The sequence below is a fragment of the Aulonocara stuartgranti genome (genome assembly GCF_965226115.1).
Source record: "Aulonocara stuartgranti genome assembly, chromosome: 18".
Classification (NCBI taxonomy): Eukaryota; Metazoa; Chordata; class Actinopteri; order Cichliformes; family Cichlidae; genus Aulonocara; species Aulonocara stuartgranti.
In genome coordinates, this window is record NC_138954.1 from 7,511,839 (window position 1) to 7,530,656 (window position 18,818).

The 18,818-nt window shown below is 41.7% G+C and overlaps 1 protein-coding gene across 2 annotated transcripts in view; it reads left to right on the forward strand.

Moving 5' to 3' along the window:
• The window catches only part of LOC309693571 (neuropilin-1a-like), a 95,924-nt gene that overhangs the window by 10,229 nt on the left and 66,877 nt on the right, over positions 1-18,818 (forward strand). The window lies entirely within an intron of this gene.

Consider the following 18,818-nt stretch of genomic DNA (forward strand, 5'->3'; position numbering starts at 1 on the left):
GGAGCTCGTGTTTTCAAAGTTGATTTCACGTTCTCATTTCTATTATTATTCCCAGTATGTCTCACTTATTTATATATATATTTTGCTGAGGCATGGTTTGATGTGAATAAATGAAGAATGGATCATTGGAAAAGCTTGTTTCTTTTCTATTTTGCAGGAACATTTATTTCAATGAGGAGAGATCACTTGGAGGAATTGAACATGATTTATTAAGATAGAGAAAATAAAGTATTTGGGGATTAGACTCCGATGGCCCATCATGGCTGAAAGGAATCCCAGCGGTGATAGGATTTAGAATAGGACCCCACGGAGTCGAGACGCTGGTGGTGGTGGAGAAGATGGAGATTATGGGTTGAATAGAGCTCTGGCTGAGGTGTCTGAAGTGGAGATGGGGAGGAAAATGACGGAGAGCACAGATTTAAACCATGCGACGCTGAGGCTGATTGGCTCAAACAGGGTGGACAACTAGATGATCGGACTAGAGTAATGGTGTCGGTATTGATTCAAGATTCTTTATTCGCCACATGCATAGTTATACAAGCATAACACACAGTGAAATGTAACCTGACTCGCTCCTCGACTTGTGCAAAAGTACATAAAGTGAATTAAATAAGAATAGACAATCTGAACATTTTACAAAATAGACAATATGAACATATTTCAAATTAAAAGAATTTGAAATGTACATTGTGCCGGTGGGTTTAGAGTGTCTAGAAGAGAGTCCTGTCTCAGTCACGTATGGATGATGTGAGAGGGCGGGCGTGTGTGGTGTTGGGGGGGATGTTATGGTTTAGGGCCCGGATGGCTTGGGGATAGAAGCTCCTCTTGAGTCTCTCTGTCCTTGCCCGGATGATGCGGAACCTTCTACCGGATTGCAGAAGTTGGAACAGTTTGTTGCCAGGATGGGACGGGTCCTTCAGGATCTGCGCTGCTCTAGTCCGGCATGGGAAAGCCGTAGCACAAAAGCAGCCAGGAAAGCAGGCAGATCAGTGATTGCAGATCTTCCTTACTGAACTTATGCATAAGCTTCATTTAGTTGACCCCAGTGTTTTAGGCAACAACGAAGAAGAGTCAGCAAAACTAATATAGCTTTAAGGCAAGACCAGTAAGATTTAAGGTAGATCAGACAATATTATTGTCGCTTTGCAACCCACATTTTCACTCCACTTCTTCCTTTACGTGGCGTGTCCTACTTAATCATTGCCATGTCTGTCGTTACTTATACTTGCTCCGTCCTGTAATGAGGTCTTGCCGCTGCTATCTCCTTCTGCATCTTTCCTTTTATATGTATGCACATGGAACGGCTGGGAGGTATGCTCTCCTCCCGTAATGGAGGGTCAGGGAGGCCCCAGGACAGAGCTAGGCAGCCAGATATAAATTACTGCAGATGGAAATAACTATAGAGGTCCTGACTGAAATACGCTTTATTGCAAAATAAAATAAGAGAAGAAAGTGTGATGGGCAGCGACACTGTTACACAGACTGAAGGAGTGTAGGAGAAGCTTGTTTGGGCTTTTTATTAGGTGCTTTGAGGAAACAAACCCTGGTATAAAATAGATGGTAGAATCAAATTAATGGACGCACGCGTTTATGGATGGGCCGATAAAAGGATGGAATTCAGTGTGATGGGAATAAATGTCAGAATGGATGGATAGATTGACAAATGATTGGCAAGATATGAGTGTTTTTGATGAAAAATTACATATAGGCGACTGAAGGGATAAAATCATTTCTGGGTGACTGAGAGAAGCATGACACGATTAGTGGATAAAAGGGTGTTTACCGAATATATGAATACATTTGAACAAACTTTGTTCCCTCCTCTTCTGAAAGTGTGCGTTTATACCACTTCAAAACACGTCGTCTTGAATGTCATCCTTTGTTTTGTGGCTTTAGACCGAGGCGTCGCTTCACCCGCCCCGCGCTCTGAATTCTCAGCATTCACTCTGACTTTGCCATTTTCAGAGGAAAAATAAAAGCCTCCCTTCCAGATGGTTGTATTTTTCAGCTCCACAGCGACCACACAAAACAGGAAGGCTGAATGTGCTGCTGTCACTCCACGAGTGACTTGTGGCCCAAAAAATCGAGGCGGGAGCCTTCAAAACTAATTTAGCTGTTTGTTTTTGTGTTCTTTTGTGATCTTTAACTTTAAAGCACAAAAGCACAATGAGGATTAAGTCAGCGTCATCATGTTTGCATTCTGAATGAACAGTTGTAGTGTCTTATGTAATATCATTTCCATTTTTTTCAGTAATGCACAAACAAATTTGTGATTTCTCGAGTACATTTGTAGAAATGGCAGGCACACCGGGACTATTTAAACTTGTAAAGCAGACCACCTTAAAGCTGGTGGTTGTTTTTGATTGTAAAGCCAATCTCATAGTGGCCCCTGACAGTCCTCAGCCTCCACTGCAGGATGCATGTGGGTGCAGATGGGGGCAACAAGAGGCCCCGGGAGCAGTGGACTCGCGTGCCTCGGTAGAGTTGCGTGGTAGCTACACAGAGAGTGACGGAGAGCCGAAGCCGACAACCAACACCGTGGTTGCATGCTGAGAGATCCTCAGCGATACAGAGACAAAGACTTAATGTTCCTTCTACAGATCTAACAATAGCTGCAATCATAAAAAACTGCATGCTTTCTCCTTTAAAAAAAATGAGCACTAAGCTTCAATAGAAATAGAAATACACACTGAGGACTGAAGTTTGATCGTTTAATCCTGTGTGGTCAGAAAAAACGTTCAGCTTTTTATAGAAAAGGGAAAATCTGCTTCATAAGAAGAGATGAAGATTAAGCCAAAGGTTAGAGGGTGAAGTGATAAAAGCAAAGAAGGATGAAAAAGAGATCAGAAGGGCACCAATATACTCAGAGAGACAGCGAGCGTCATGCTGGTTGGCACGGTCAGTCTGATCCTGACCTCAGCGACAGACCTCTCACTGTTTCTCTCCACCTCCTCCACCCTCAGGGTGTCCTGTCACTTGTTTGATCCAGTCGCCTCCTGCCATTACTTTCTTTTTCTCTGTCCGTCGTCTTGCTCTCTTCTCCCTGTGAACTCAGTGTGCACTTGCTATGTTTTCATCCCACGTTCTCCCCTGCTCGCCATATGCTCTCCCTCTCTGCTTGATTTGACAAATGATGGCGAACTTTAAACCGTGTGCAACCTGAGCTCTCGGCCCTGTTTGACAAAAAACAAACACAAAACGATAACTGGCCAAATTACAGCCTACCAGGATTTGCTTTTGTCTCAACCACATTATCATAGAAGACGATATTTGCGAAGGTGTAAGAATCGGCTTTTTAAAAAAAGGGTCGTGAGCACCCAGAATAACTGAGATGTAGTGGCCTTAGATAGAAATGTGTGCATACACAACCAGAAAACAGAGTCCTTATCTCTGTTGTTTACCAGATATTGCACGTAACCTCTCAAAGATCTCATATATTCATTAACTGCAAGCCATGAGCAGGGGTAACCTGACAATCTAGGGTGAAACTGAGTTTTCTGTTTTCATGCCTCCTAATTAGGAGCTTCAGATTAAATTTATAAGATTATGAAGGATTTAGAAGTTTTGATAAGCTCATAGGAATCATGCAAACAACTTTAAGGACACCCTGCACTCAAAATAAAGTCATGCAGGGAAAAAAAACAAGGAATACAAGGAAACCTCTACAAAGAGCATAAAGAGACACCTCAATCAAAGAACTCAGAGCTTTGAGTTATTTAACGGTGATTGTTTGGTTGATTGGATCTTTTTGAGGCCTTTAAAAGAAAAAATAAAGATTTCTTTTAGGAAAAACACACCGAAGCACTTTACAATAACTGACAGATAGATTTACAGAGCTGGCTGGTGCGAGGTTTTTAGAATTTATTTAGCTGTGAATGCAATAATTGACATCCACCATTTAGTACGAACAGAGGTTAAACACTGGCGAACAAACAGACTTTCACCAGCTGACTTCTCTCTTTCAGCAGCAAATATTTGTGTAATAGGAGGAAGGGTGAACTCTGAATCCTGCTATTGTTTCTCTTATGTAAGTTAATATTGTTTAGATTTGCCTTTTTTAAACAATTACAGGCCCCGAATTCTGTGAATCAGCTCTCACATATGGAAACACTGATTCACACTGACTGTATCAAGGCAGGCATTAAACAATAGCGCACATACCAGCTAAGCAAACACAAAGTCAAGTGCGTGCACACACACGCGCGCGCAATAAAACTAACAATATGTTGTGAATGTAATCAGAGCCATTGTGGACTCATCAGTGAACTACACACACAGACAGACACTCACACTTTCACACACAAATGAAAACACATGTCAGATTAGATCCTTAACGAGCAGATTAGCAGGGAGAGAGCTTGCAGGGGGGAGAAAGGGGGAACCTAGTCGACAATGTCACACACACACAGCTGCAATCACAGGATTTACAGGACACACTCGCTGATACACTCCAGATGTCCTCAAAGCAACACACACTCACACACTTATACATCAGAGGGCATCAGAGGGCATCCATCAGAGTAAACAGCTGGATTTAACGGTGATGATAAAGCTTCTTTTGAACTCTTTTTTTTTTTTTTACAAAGCTTCTGGCTGTTATCTAATCTTCTGTTCAACTTCAATATATCTGATACACAGTAACCACTAAAATGACAGATGGTAGTGAATAAATGTGTCATAAATTGCTGGATGGGTTGAATAAGTTTGGCGATTTTTATCCGAAGAGGTGTTTAAGTATAAGCATCGCCTTTAGGATTATATTTCATGGGGTGCTGGTTGGATATGGCTTCCTTTAAATCTTAAGAGGCTTTCAGGTTTCAGCTCGGCTTAAGTGATTATTCAGGTTTGTTTCTCTGAAATGTTGTGTTGCAATCAAAGTTGAAATCTGCTGCTCTGTATTTTTGTACAAATGCAATATACAATCTCTTCATTTTTGCCCTTTACTTCTGGATTATTTGTTCCTGACAGCACATAAGAATCTACTTAAGACAGTTTTTCTGGATTGAAGTCCAGCCAGAGCAGCTTTCACACTTCAGCAAAGGTCTCAGGGAAAACGGGGTCTGGCCCAGCAGTTGGCTGTGGTGTAAAAATGCCCCTGTGTGAACTTTGAAACACCTCTAAAATAGGATTCCCAGACATGTCTTTAGAGAGAGAAAAGAATCCTTGTGATTTGTTTGTTAAATGCATAAAAATCAAAGCGGCCGCACTGCTCCTCATCACCAAACGTAACGACTTCACTCCTCGTGCTTCAGTTTCAAGCCGACTTCTGTGAAAACAAGGACAGGTCAGGGTCGGGATATGAAGGTTAGAGGTCAGTCAAGGGGTCAAACTGTGTTTTGACCCCCTTCAGGGAGGACGAGCAGCTTGAGAGGCTTTTAAATATGCGTAACAGGGAACCAGCCCTCAGTGCAGCCTGAATGGCAGTTCAGTCGCGCGATGGACAACGGCCTTTTTCTTCTTTAGCTTGTAAAGGAATGTGTTGTATCTGTCTGGGTAGAAACATCCAGAGTGACCTCTGAATGAGACACGCAGGCAGAAGATACACATCTTGCGGGCAGATGATAAACAGACGGAAATGTGTGGGAGGCATAAGCAAAAACACACAGATATATGCACGAATTAAAAATTAGACCAATGCATGCATGTATGAATGAATGCATTCATTGTGTTGACCCAGCCCAGCTAACAGACACATTTGGGCCTAATCTGAGCTACGTGCTGCACTTACAGCTCATTTGCAGCCCAAAAGTGTTGAGCTACGTTTGACATGAACAACAGCAAATATTTTGTGAGCTACAGTGCTGTAACCTACCTGACATTTGGCCAATATAAGGTGAACCTGCGGCTGAGTTAAAGCAGCCAGACCAGAATCGATGCCACCATTCAAGTTCAAATGTGGCCCCAAAGAAAACCAGTGATTTCTCCCAACACTAGTTGCTACTATCTAGAAAAACTTTGAGAATAACTTGATTCTTTACTTTCATGTGAATAAACTTTAGTGCAGTGTGTCTGTGTCTTTCTTAGTTTAACTTTTGCATACATTGCAAAGCACAGTGAGTGGAGGTAGGTGACTCTGCATAATGAGCTGTAAGTAGTTTTGAATTAGACTGATGAATCAAGGAAACTCCCCAGGAAATGCTGCATTAGTCACCAGAGATATTTTATGCTGTTCTTTGCTAACATTTAGTATAGTGCACATTTATGTGAGCAATAACAGGCAGTTGCTGTGTTTAGATGAACAGATAAGACACGTCGGTTATAACTGCCGAACATTTTTATTATGGGAAATGGCGATTAGTGTTAATTGAATGAGGAGAATGTAGTTCTATTTGGCTCTTTGGAGAATGTGCATCAACTTTTTGGTTGTTGAATGATGAGAAATGTTTCAGCTTTCCAATTAGAACATGCTGTTGTTTTAAAAACTCTAATCCTATTGTTATTCATCTTGCTAAAGTGTTAGCGTGGAGCTCCAGAAACATTAATCCTCAAATAACACGAGACTCATTTGGGTGTTTATGTTTTTATTACTGAAAAGCCAATTTTGCAAATGGGCTAATCTCCATATAACTTGGTTTATTTTCCAAATGTTAGTCATTAAGTCCCAACACCAGGAGGCAGTTCTGCTCGGCATCATCTTTCTGTCAGATTGAAGACTGTTTCGCAGCCTCTGAGTGTTTGCTCTTTATCTCTCTATCTGCCTCCATGTCTGTCTGTCAGCAAGCGTCCATCGCTGCACACTGAACAATCCCTGCTAGAGTTTCTATATTTGTGTCTGAATAGGGTTGGATAATTAATCTCACATGTTTTTGGAAACTAGAGAGGAGAATGTATAGCGGGGAAAGCCTCTCTGTGAATGCAAATGAACTTGTCGAGTGCTAACGCATGTCAAAGTGCAGTGGAAGTGACAGTGTGTTTATTGCTTTGACCCCGGATCACTTCAGAGAGGTGAGGATTGAGTGTCGGTTGACAAAGGGTCTTTTTCCTCCCAAATCTCTCAGGTACAAAGTGAGAAGTTTGGAGTTTTTCAGGATTCAGACTCAGAAACGCCCTGCTGTGTTTATTGAAGTCTAAAGTTACCCAGGCATACTCAGGATGTAGCAAATTTTATGAAGCTGATTAAACTTTATCTCATTTTCTGCGCTCACAGGAAACACCTGGATTTTTATTACTTGTATAAAACATACAGGCTTTAGCTCATCTTTTTTTTTTTTCTCATAAAACAGAAGCACTTCGAGCAACGGAATAACTTTCTGACTCTCCAAAATGTCGACTCTGACGTTCGTTCTTTTCACCTTTTCCACATTAAACACAGACGAGTTTGCAGCAAATCTCATTTCATCCTTCTGGGTCCCTAAACAGTCTGTCTAAGAAAGCGGAGGGGAAAACGGTGTTCTCTTTCCCCTTTCTGCCGGATTAAGGCTTCCTAAATGAGAACAAATTCCACCTCCTCCTCGCCTCCGTTTTAATTTCCCAGAAGGATTGCGCTGCCGTGGCTTTGTATCTGCACGGCCGAGGTGAAGGATGAGGATATTCATACTTTGGCTGCTTGGCCCAATTTATTTTTTGGGCAAACTTCTTGTGACTGTTTAATCCTATTGGCTTAAATTGGATTTGCTTTAATATGTTTTCTCAGTTTTTGAGATTCATCATCATACCTCAGTTACAGAGTCTCATGAACAATTTGTCATCTAGGACCAAATTTGCATGTAGGTTCAGGGTATTTGATTAGCAGCCATGGCCATTGATCATCTAAGTCTGTTAGATGTGAAATGACTCTTGTGTTGTGATAAGTGTGTCCTTAACTGCTGAATTTGAGAGTTAGGTCATTTTTTCTGATGCTATTCTTAATCTCAAGGCTGGCATAAGCTGCTGGGTCGGGTAGAAGTGATGAATTATGTGACACCACATATTTTACTTGTCACTGTAGACTTGCCAACCGCTTTCTCTAAACCCTTACATGCATAATCTTTGGACCATGTAAAAAAGGATATTCAAGAAGCAATGATACACATTTATCAACACATCTGGTGAAGAACCAGCACAGTCTCACAGCCAGGCAATTTTCTCCTAGCTGGAGTCCTCTGCTGATGCACTGTAACACTGAGAGCAGCTTTTGTCCTGGTTAGCACAGCTTGGCATCACATTTTAACACCTTCAGCACCACTATAGCACCATCTTTCCATGTGCAGTTTTTCTATTGTAGAGTCAGTTAAAGAAGCCCCGTTAGGAAGCTTCGAGCTGAGCATTCATAGCCTAACCAGCTTAGTGACTGTCAAACTGAGGACATTGGGATTGACAAGTTGCTAGCCAATGAGCACTGCCTGGATAATCCTCATTTCTGACTCTAAAGACTTCTGACTCGACTCCAAAGTCTTCTATGCAACCAGAACTCTTTTGGCACCAAAGAAAGCGCTTCAACATTTGCTTCACTTATCACACCCAGAAAGTTCATCGTTTTCTATCAAATATCAGGTTCGAATGAAAGGAAACGGCGAAAACAAATGGGAGAAAAATCTGTCTCTCTGTCGATAGCCGACGACACCGCTATTCTGTCACGGTGAACGGATGGGAGTCGGGCGCAGACTGAAAGTCACAATTAAACAGTTCTTTATTCACAAAAATACCAGGTGCAGAATATATACAGGTGGGGAGAAGTCGGGGGTGCCAGGATCCACAGGTCCTCTCACACTCATATTCCAAACACAGTTCCACACGCTCCTTCCACACTCGCTCGCTCCGCTGGGGGGAAATCTTCACACAGCCACGCCAAACAACTCACGCTCAGGGTTCCAAAACGCAGGGTTAGAGGTTTACAAGAGACGGAGGTCACAACCAGGAAACAAACTCGCGAAGGAAAGCTTTTCTAATTTTCACAAAGCCGGGATTTTACACTAACGTGTCTAGCACAATCATTCAGCGACAAGAGACTCCAAGTCCCGGCCTTAAGATGTGGCATAGAAAGATTCAAGATCTTTCATTTATCACGTGCATAATTATACAAGTACAACACACAGTGAAATGTGTCCTGATACGCGCCTTGACTGTGCAAAAAGAGAGAGAAAACATTATATACAGTAAGTAAAGAGGACATTATGTGCAGGCAGTGAATGAATTATATACATTAAGATAATTAAATTAAATAAACAATCTGGAAATTTACAGTTCAAATTTGGGAAGCCAGAGGATCAGGCGTGATATGAGAACGTGATAACAACGAGTCTCGTCTTAGCCAGTTATGGTTGATTGGGGAGGGGGCATGTCCTGATTTAACACACGGATGGCCTGAGGGTGCCCAGATGGTGCCAAACCTTCTGCCTGATTGCAGAAGTTGGAACCGTTTATTGCTGGGGTGGAACGGGTCCTTCAATATCTGAGCTGCTCTGGACCAGCATCTCCTGGTGTGAATGTCCTGAAGCGGGGGAAGAGCAGTCCTGCAGCAGCGTTCTGCTGTACGGATCACTCTCTGAAGAGCTTTTTGTCCTTGACACAGCTGTTCCCATACCAGGATGTGATGTTCTGCGTGAGGATGCTCTCCACAGCGCCTGTATAGAAAGTCCTGAGGATCTCTGGTGAGACCCTGAACTTCCCTAGTTGTCGTAGGTGGTACAGGCGCTGCCTAGCCTTTTTTGGACTAACATGATAGATGCGTGTTTGGAAACAGGTGTGTGGGGAAGGCAGAGCGGCGAGAGAGAAAAACGTTAAAACAAACACATGTCGCCTTGTAGGGCTGGATCAAGGCATTGACGCCAGAGCTCGAGCTTCTCTCTGTGACACTAATGGCTACTGAAAGATTACAGCGTTTGATGCACTGGGTTGAGAATACGTTGGAAGGCCAGTGGTTTGCATGCCTGAAAGGATTTGGTGGCATCTAACAGTCATGTTGCAGTTGTACCGAGTCAGTCTGTGACAGTGGGGCTGTTAAGGAATATATTGTGTCAGTTAGGGAGAACCCAATTTTTAAAAATGGACACGTGTGTTGTGAGTAATTGGATGGCATGAATGCAAGTGAGTATTTATGCAAAATACGTGAGCGTGAGTAGAAGAATGACTAAGAGTATTGTAAGGAGATGAGTTGAGCTGCAGCGAGTGAGTAAGACAGCGAGCAGGAGATGATGTCGATTTCTTGATGAACACGGAGGAGGTGATAAACGCAGAGGGATGGACTGGTGTGTGTTTGTGATGACAGGTGGCATCGTAGTGTGTTTTCTGCTCACGCGCTCAGACACTACACACACGCACGCACACACATGTGCCATCTGTAGCCTCCCAGCAGAGCGACTGGTCAGGCTGAGTTTATCGGTTAAACACAGAAACCACTCATGTATTACAAAATCGGAACATTGTAGCCTTCAGCATCCCCCCGTGTGCGCGTGCGAGTGTGTGCGCATTACTCACAAGGACAAAAATGTCTTCACAGAGTCACACTGTGGGAGCTTGGCTTGCATTTAGGGACGAAAGCTGTTATCAATAAGGAAAGCCATTAAATTAGTTGACTCGGTTTATAGTTGAGGGTCAGACGTGTAATTTAGAGATTCGAGGTCAGTTTAAATCCTGGGAGAATGAGCGTAAGTCTGTTTTCTGAAGCAACAAAAACACTTGAGAAAACAATGTTTTAATGGACAGTTTTGAGTTTGTGTATTCAAGAAGCTTGTTATTGACAGATGTTCAGTGGTATGCACAAAATCCGAGAGAATTTGGGGACCACGTTAGAACATTTATGTCCTTCCTCACATATTATTTTTCCAGTCAAGCTTAGACAGCACTGTGTGGTGCCCCCATTGTTGAACCAACAGGGAAGTTCTTCAATTGGCCACTTAACCTCCTAGGACCTGGCGTCCACATATGTGGACGTCATATTTTGGGTTGTCTAGACCAAAATACTAAATTTTGCTCTACAAGGGCCTGATATCCATTTACGAGGACATTATACTGCCACTGTTCTATTGAAATTCTAAATGAATATCCTCATATGTGGCTCTTGGAAACAAAAAACAGGTTAAAAAAAATCTGGTAATTCTTTGTTTTTATATTCATTGGGTCCCAATATGTCCAAATATCAAAGAGAAATTAAAAATGTATGCCACGGAAGAGCTCGGGTCTTAGGAGGTTAAAGTTGGTTTTGCAAATCACACAATCCATTGACTCCCATGTTAAACTGTCCACAGCAGAAACAGTCATTCTCCTTGCTTGGTACAAAAACAATTTTAGCTTCCACAGTTTTGTTCTCACTCCATATGTTTTCTTAATGTACATGTCAATAGTTGAGCTGTATCAATAATTAATAGACTTATTTTTTTTATGATTAGGCGTGTAGCCTGTTTGTTAAGTGGTATTTGGTGGGCAAACGCACTCTCACTCTCAAAGCGTAACGTTTTACGCTAGGTGACAAATCGTCAGTATATTACGGTTCCGGCCACCCAACGTGTCCCTAAATTACGAGTTCAGAAAAATGAGGAACATGAGAACCGTTTGGAATGAATCTACATGTACGTTTATTTTACTTAAATCACTTTGGAAAACACTATCTAACACGATTGAGGTGGTGGTTAAGATTAGGGATAAGGTTAGGGCTGGAATAAATCTATTCGATTTCATCCACAGTCCGGCGTGTAGCATAGGAACGCGGAAGGTCACCTTTCGCGTTCTCGTGGAATGCCTTGGGACGTGACGAATCGTCAGTATATTACGCGTTGGGAGTGCATAACCTGTGCTAATTCAAGTCATACATCTGTATGTGATTTATATGAATGTGCAATATGAATATTACCAAATTATTTGAATTCTATGGTGGAGGAAACTATGGCTGCACCTTGCTAAACAAACTAGCATGCATTAGCTCATAATTTATTCACCTTCTTCAAGTATGCTGACTTTTGGCTCCATAAAGACAAAACAACATCAGCCAAAATGCTAAAATCAATGTGGAACTTCACAAACCAGTGAGCAACATCCATTATTTACACCTAGTTTAACTAGATACACCTAGGAAATGATGCACAGATCAAATGTAGCATTCAAGGTGTGTGCGCCATCGTTTCTGGCGTACAAAAGTCCTAAATGACTCATGAACAGGAAAAAGGATGTAACAGAAGAGAACTTCTGATGTAAAGGCTGCTGACAATTTTGCCTTGTATTCAGTGCAGTTCTTGTTTACAAAGGCAAAGGGAATTTGCATTGACGGATATACAGTTTGGCAGCTTTAGCTGCTTAATACATTAAAAGTAGATTTGTTTGGGTGTGAAAGAAAAAATGTTGCATTATGCAATTTTCTTTAGGCCCGTTGGACGATGATGCATGACAATACCTGTTAAATTTAGAGAATAGGGCATGATACCCTTTTAAAAACAGAGTACTGTCTTAGTGTTATCGACACAATGGCTCTCAGCCTGCTGCTGAGTCCAAAAATATTTTGCTGAGGTTGTTAAAAGGCTAATGAAGGAAATCACTGGATGAGACAGTGCATGAGATGGGTGCTGTCGGAGAAAAGTGGGCATGCCAAAAAGTTTATTACAGTACTTGATCAAACTTTACCACCTGAAAATGACTGAAAGAGAAGCTTTTGGAAGAACCTTTTAATGTCTGGAGAGGAAGGTGGAGCGCAGTGTTTGCACAGAGGGATCCAGACGAAAGGAAAGGGATCTGGTTAAAATAAAGGGATGTCAAAGAAGAAGGTGTGACGGCGCTCTGCAGAAACACTGAGTCATTCCCAGCTTCAGCTTCGCCTTGCAGGAGGTGAATGTAGCAACAGCTCAAAGTTCACTCTGTAAATGCTCCTGTGATATGTTCCAGATGTGCTGTAAGAAGTTAGCCACAGGGGTAATGCAATACAACGCAGCACCATGAGCATGTTAATGAGTTGTAATGCATTTGGAGAGCAGAACAAGGGTGCATGCTTACAATTCAGCACTCCAGTAGCTTGGGAAAGAGGTGAGAAGGAATTCGGGGCTGTGTGAAAAATTCCCATTCCATGTCTGGATCTTATTTATTTTAAGTGGTAATCTGCCACATCCTCATTTGTGTTAAATTTGGCAGCGCTGGGTGAACGAAATGGTCACTGTTCTCAACAGTTTTCTTTGCACTTACCGTAACAGAGATTACTTATCTGCGAGGGTGATACTGTGACACGTTTATTTGTTTTGCTTTAGCTGGTTTCTCAACTGAATGGAAATTATTTTTAATCAGTGAAATCGCATCTTTGTTTTCCCAGTTAGGCCTGTTAGAAATTTTGCTAGCCGCCCCGTTTCCATAGACTGTACAGGAAAAAAATGCAAGTGCATGTTGTTATTGCACATAAATAACAGACATATGGGACTAGCATAGGCCAAGCTATCCATTTTAGCTGCTGCCTGTGCTGACACGCCCAGACTTTAATCTTTAACTAAATCCACACAGATGAGCTATAACAGCAGCTCACCCCCCATACGAGTGTTATAAAGGGAGAAATTAGCTACTTTGTACTAAACCTTTGTACCAAGCTGTAAACATGTTATTTTGTTGAAGTTGGGGATTTTAACAGAGGCACACATGAGAATTGTCTTAGAGCCTCTAGTGGCCACTGGAGTAACTGCAGTTTTTGACACCTCTGCATAATCGTTATTTTTCAGTTGCCCATTTCTCATCATTTAAAATATAGCGTTATTGTTACTGCTGTTAGGTTAAGACCACACGTTAGGTCTCAACTTTGTTCAGTTTTAAAGCCAAAAGGTGGAAAAACAAAGAAGGGGATGCCACACCGCGCTGCCACAAAGGGCCATAGGTCGGACTCAAACCCTACTGCACTCCGACCGTGTGGCATATGGTCACCTGCTCACCCAGCGAGCTGAACTGGCACTCACAGTCTCACCGCATAGTCATTTTCTTTTGCAGTTAAGACTGTAGCGTCCTCGCCTTATAGATTTTGTCAGGTGGTTATATATGTAAGATGAATATCTGTAAAGACTTTCCAAATGAATTCATAAACTTTCAATAATCATAGTCTCCAAACATATTTAGAAACTTGAGAAAGTGCATCCAAAATAGAGATGCAGACCAGTTTAATCTTAACCTTCAGCTTCTTTCATCTTGTAACTTTTGCAATCAAATCAAACCGTAATTATAAAAGTGACAGACCTGGCTCCTTGGGGCACACTCCCTTAATTTTCTGAGGGGGGAAATTGCACAAGTATTAGCTTACACTGAATTTTGTTAAATTATGAGTTCTTTGTGCTATAGAGTGGACAAAAAAGTCGCACATTTCTTATGAAACTGTTTAATTCTTGAAGCTCCTGCGACTTTATTATCCACCTCTTCACCTTCCTCTGCTCTTCTTCTACTTGCTTATTAACCTTCACATGCACTTCCTGTTCTATACATGACGGTCAGTAAGTGCATCCATTAATTGCTTAAAATGTTAATTTAAACATCTGCTCTTGGGCCTCCAGATGGAATGCCAAGCATTTTTGCCCTTGAGCAAGGCATTTGCCACGGACAGCTGCATTTGGAGGGCATGAATAGCCGGTGTGGTTAATGAGTGATGTGAGGGGATGGAGAGGAGGCTGCAGGGCTGAAGACTGAGAGACTCTCCTTAACTAGAGTGTGAAGAGACAGACCCACTTCATTAAACGGGCTGTCTGTGCAAACACTCACTGCCTGCAGGACTGGCTACAGTGACTGAGGGAGTGAGTATAGCCATCTGCATGCAGCCACACACACCAGACACACACAGTTTCTGTGCGCCTCGCTCTCCCTGTTATTTTATGAGCCTTTCTAGGGGAGGACAAGGGAGGGAGAGGTGGAGGAGCTGGGTGGAAGTTTGATGCTATGAATAAAAATGCCATCACCTACACATCACCGTCGGCACTAAGACTTTACAAGTGAGCACTTAAGTCCATTTCTCACCGGGCATGTAAAGTCGTCTGTGAACGCATGCAGAGCAAGACCAGAGACAAAAGGAAAATAAGTCAGAAAAGGAGAAAAAGCAGATTTTGTACACCCAAGGCGAACGTATCCCTGTTTAAACACAGAAAACCTCATCTGTCCCCTGAGCTGTCTGAGAGCTACTGTAAATTTCACAACATTAAAATTAAAAGCATTTATTTTTTTTTATAAAATGCTGCTGTCTTTTCATAATCATGTTTTTAGAGGTTTTTGCTGCCGTAATAGGCGTATTAGTTAAATAACTTGGGGCCTGTTAATTCACTGAGCTTAGAGAGTCTGCGTCTGGGCAGCTTTGGGCTTTGACTGTGTTTCTACTTTGCCTGCTGGTGTAAAATTCTGAATTTTGTGGCATTTCTTTGGCAACTGATCCTGTATGATTTCTTTACAAATATGTTATTGTTAGCTGGATGAAAGTACAAAGCCATTGTCCTTAAATGTTTGCAGATTTAAAGGTGTCCTGGGAGAGCCTGGTCTAAAATGAGCCTTTATTTTACCTTGTTATGCTGTGTCTCCTGTCTGTCTGTATTTCCACTTTTAACCATCTAATAAAGGCAAGAAAAGCTGTTTAATAAATCCAGTTTACACTGTTAGAAAATAAAATATCCAAATGGTATTTTTTTTATAATTTACTAAATGACTTTTGCTCACCTGTTCAAGACCTTACCTATAATCACCGCTATGATTTGTAAGATTTGATCTAGAAACATCCTCACATCTGTGCACACTGATGCACAGGAGCTTTGTTTTTCCCTCACCGTAAAGACAAAGAGACCAAAAAACTTTAAATCAAGATGTCTGCATCAGATACAGGAGAGAAAACAAAGCCCTGCTGTCAGACTCACGGGGAGACTCTTTGAAAACTACTACCTAACAAGCTCTCTGCCTGCACGCTAATGCTGTTAGCCATCAGGAAAATCATCAGTCAGCAGTCTGAGTCAAGCTAACCGTCTAGACGAGCTCCAGTCAAAACCCACCGATTAAGTTTCTGTGCGAAAGCCATAGGTGTGTTTATCGTTTCTGGTTCAAACGCATTAAACTGGTCATGGTTATCTGGGGAAGCTTGTTTTTGTTTTAAATATGCATCACTGTGGGGAAGAACTCTGATTTATGTGAGTCTTATCTACGAGCTTCTGACCAACAAGCTGCTAAAGGAATATTTTCATATTCGTTCCAGCTTCCTCAAGAAAACTTGTCTGATAGGTCAGAGGTCAAACTTTGCTTCAAAACAAAAACCCTAGAGCTCTTATGGATTTTCTGTCTTACTCAAGGACGGCACAGCCAATCACGTCCCACTTCTGCCGCTCTTTTATTTTACACATATCAGCTCCGATTCTTCTTATTCCAAATTGCCTCACTTGCTGCCTTGAAAGGATGAGGCTTTGTACATCATATATTACTGCTGTGCGAAATATTTGTAAAGCACTAATCAAAACAGCTACTAACGCTTTCAGACACTGTAGAAATAATAAGAGATACATGTCAAAACAAGGACATGAAGAGCAGAGTATAAAAAGGCCAACAAGTGAATAGTGAGTAATGATTTTTTTTTCTTTCACATCCTACATGTTCTGAGTGCCGATGCTGGAGGCAGTCTGAGCAGTATAGCTGATTTCCAGTGGGTTTTCCCGTCATAACAGCCAGACAGGAAATTTAACAGTGTTTCCCACACACTTAGATTGTGTTTGTGGCGTTTAGGATGAGGCCGACCTCTGTGTGCAGCATCCACACGCTCTTAAATTATTATTAAATCCCTTCTTTAAACAGGTTGTTTCCTTGAGTTCAGGATCTATTCCTAGAGAGAGAAACAAACTGACTTATAGATAATACAGATGCGATATAAACCTGATATAAACCATATAAACCTGTGAAATGAATAGTTAATTCCAAACTTTGCAGAAGAGCTTCATAATGTTTCTTTTTTTCTGATGTAAAGGAGGCCCGTCAAACCTTTGCAAACAAGAAATCCAGTGCACACAACATCACACAGCTTCCAGGTGCACAGAGATGCATGCATAATGATGATATTACAACTATAATAAAGTGCTGACAAAATGTGTAGATTAAACAACAATTTTGCAAGTAATAAAAAAGAAAAAAAAATTAAATAATACCATAAAATCTCCTCTGTCTCAGCCTGAGGCATTTCAGCAAACACTGGAGCTGGACCTCGACCCTAAAGCACTCACTTTTTGGATTATCTGCTTTCTTAGGCAGTGAATTAATAATCATGGCGTAACTGTTTTCTAGCAAGCAAGGACAAAATATTTTATTCAACAACGACAAAATCCAGTATTTTTGTGCACTATAGCTTACTCTAATCTGATCTGAAAGCAATCGATTTGATATGAATAGAAAATGTTTCATTTTCAAACCCTGTTTTGACGATGGGCTCGTCACATTTGGTGTATGTGGTCTTGAATCTGTTCAACCAGCTTGCATCTGAGCAGACAACCTGTGCAGCTTCTTCAGGCCCAGTTATTTATTTTAGCTCCTGCATAGCACAAAGAGATGATTATCATCACATACACACACTTACAAGTGTATTCATATAGCCAGACATCCACTTTTTACTCATTTCGACCCTTAAAAGTGTAGTTAAGGTGCTGAATAACATGAGTTGATGTGCAGAGTATTTCACAACATGGCCTTGGATAAACAAAAACACACGTATTACTGATTACACACTCACACACAGACTTGAGATGTTGTAAAGCGGATGATGGGTGGACAGAAGGGTGTCGGCTGGTAAAGGATGAGTCTGCAGCGGTGGTGGGAGGTCCACGCTGAGGGCAGAGACTGATGAAGTCTCTCGGTGCGCACGGTGGGATCCCTGCAGCCTCCCGGTGCTTCATCCTGCCATGTGTTCATATTCCTGTTATCTCTGCCTCTCTCTTTCTCTCTGTGGTGTCCCTCTGACTCCCAGACGGAGAAGCCTCATGTCCGATCTCATAGATTCTGTTCACGCTACAGTTTCCTGCATCTGATTCTCTTTTCATTTACCCACACATACTTGAGACAGAGCTGATGTTTTCTTATCATCGTGAAAAGAAACAACATACGCATGAAGTCCAGTGACTATATGGATCGCAACGTGGGGTTAGATTTAAGCAAAGATCATTTTTATATGAATGTGCAGACGTTCTAGAGTCACACAAGTCTGATCCATACGCCGTTTTTGAGGTTGAGTTGTTTAATATCATACTGCCTTGTGAGCTGCCTGTTGTTGCACAGCCCATCCAGATACCGGCTCTAAATCTAGGCAAACAGTTACATTCCTCATTAATTACAATGCTGCATCAGAGCACATTATCCAGCTGAGACCGTTTAATCCTACAACAGTATTAGCTATAAGGACAAAAACCCCAAACATTTCAAACAAAGCCAGCCAGCTGAGGTGGTATTTGGGGAAACGCCTCGATTCAGTCGAAATCCAGAAGCTCAACAAAACATGTTTGAGAACGACAAATATGCTCTTCCTTTGTTGTGGTTTCACAGTATGGGCGTGTCCCCTCAGCTCCTCGAGCAGTTGGAATCAAAGTATTTATGAAAATGCATTCAAGAATAGATAAATCTGTCTCAGCAACACAAGGCAGGACCTGTTCTTGCATTGTGGGAGTTTTTATTTCTGTTCCTTTTAACAACAGGAATGCATTGAGTTACTATTGTGTGCCAAACAGCAAGGAGGGGAAGTGAAGACAAATTCACTTCCCCTCCTCATTAAATATTTGCAGTAAGCTGGAAGTCCCACCTATAATCAGTAAAATGCCTCAAATCACTAATAAGCAAATCAACAGGAACATAAAAATCATCCTCGGTCTCAACAATTCAAAGTCAAAGTCGCGCACAGCTGCTGTTTTGCAGGATCATAAATCTGAACGTGCATCTACTCTGATTCCCCCACA